At 30.6% G+C, this 1,143-nt stretch overlaps 1 long non-coding RNA gene across 1 annotated transcript in view; it reads right to left on the bottom strand.

Moving 5' to 3' along the window:
- LOC106685641 (uncharacterized) overlaps positions 1–907 on the bottom strand; it is a 59,401-nt gene extending 58,494 nt beyond the window's left edge. The window contains exon 1 of the long non-coding RNA XR_010843653.1: positions 603–907. This is a non-coding gene — a long non-coding RNA (uncharacterized lncRNA). The remainder of the gene's footprint in view (positions 1–602) is intronic.
- Between the last annotated feature and the right edge of the window lie 236 nt (positions 908–1,143).

The following is a 1,143-nucleotide window of genomic DNA, read 5'->3' on the forward strand; positions in this document are numbered from 1 at the left end:
CTAAGGAAGAGGTAAAGAAACCCAGCCAGCTCCAATCGCAGGTTGACTGAAGAATGTTGGCGAAGCAGCGGTGAATGAGTGTCGGCCGGAATCTCATACGGAGCCAATGCCTCCTAAGTAGACCGCTCCAATGCATCCTAAATACTCACTCTCCCCTGCCTTATCAGGAGTTATACAGGCCCTGGCTTACTGCTTTCAGTATTGCTGTACACATGCTACACCACAGCAATGTATTTATATACACGCATCTACAATATCTTGTTATATGTCCCTTATTTGATGTAACAAATTTAAATCCAAAGTTACTTATGGTGAAAAAAAATAATCTTATGAAAAATTAAAAAAAAAAACTTGGAAAGTACATAAATAAAAAAATTATTTGAAAAGAAGGCAATCTTTAAAGCATTTAAGATATCCGAAAGCTGAAGATAAGTAGTTGGGTCAAAGATAAAATGATTTTTTTTTCTTAAGCTTCAAAAGTTTAAAGAAATGTAAGTCATAAAACATTTAGAGGCTCTCAATTATTTTATAAAGTAGACGTATGGAATAAAATTCAATAACCTTCGTTTTAAATTATTTAAATAAAAAAAAAACAGTTTTACCATAACACTTTTTTTTCCATACCAATTATGAATATCAACCGAAAAACATATTTGATAGATAACTAGAGGCAATGAAAACATGACCATTAGAAAACTCAATTTATCATATGTATTTAAACCACAAAACGGCTTTAAGACTCTTCCTGTTATAAAACCAAGCGTCATGGCCAAGGAATAAAAATTGATAGAAAACAACATGGTGTCTAACAGCTAATGATATAGCACATCATATTATGCCAACCGTCTGTTAGCTGCTTTTAATCTAAACTTGTTTTACAAAAATGATTTCCTGAAATTCACTATCTTTCCTATTATTGAATGAATATTAAATAAATTAAAAATAAATATACAAATGAATTAGATTTTTTAAACATTTGACGTGGTTACGTTAAATTAGATAGACTTGAAGAAGTTGTAGCTTGACTGTAATATGGGATTTCATTTGCTACAGACCAGACAATATTTCCAGAATATTTTTTAAGTTCCAGATCCCTATTGATATTTTAATAATAATTAAAATTAATAATATGGACATTGCCGA

Source organism: Halyomorpha halys, unplaced genomic scaffold, assembly GCF_000696795.3.
Source record: "Halyomorpha halys isolate HHAL.00 unplaced genomic scaffold, Hhal_1.1 Scaffold720.1, whole genome shotgun sequence".
NCBI classification, from domain to species: Eukaryota; Metazoa; Arthropoda; class Insecta; order Hemiptera; family Pentatomidae; genus Halyomorpha; species Halyomorpha halys.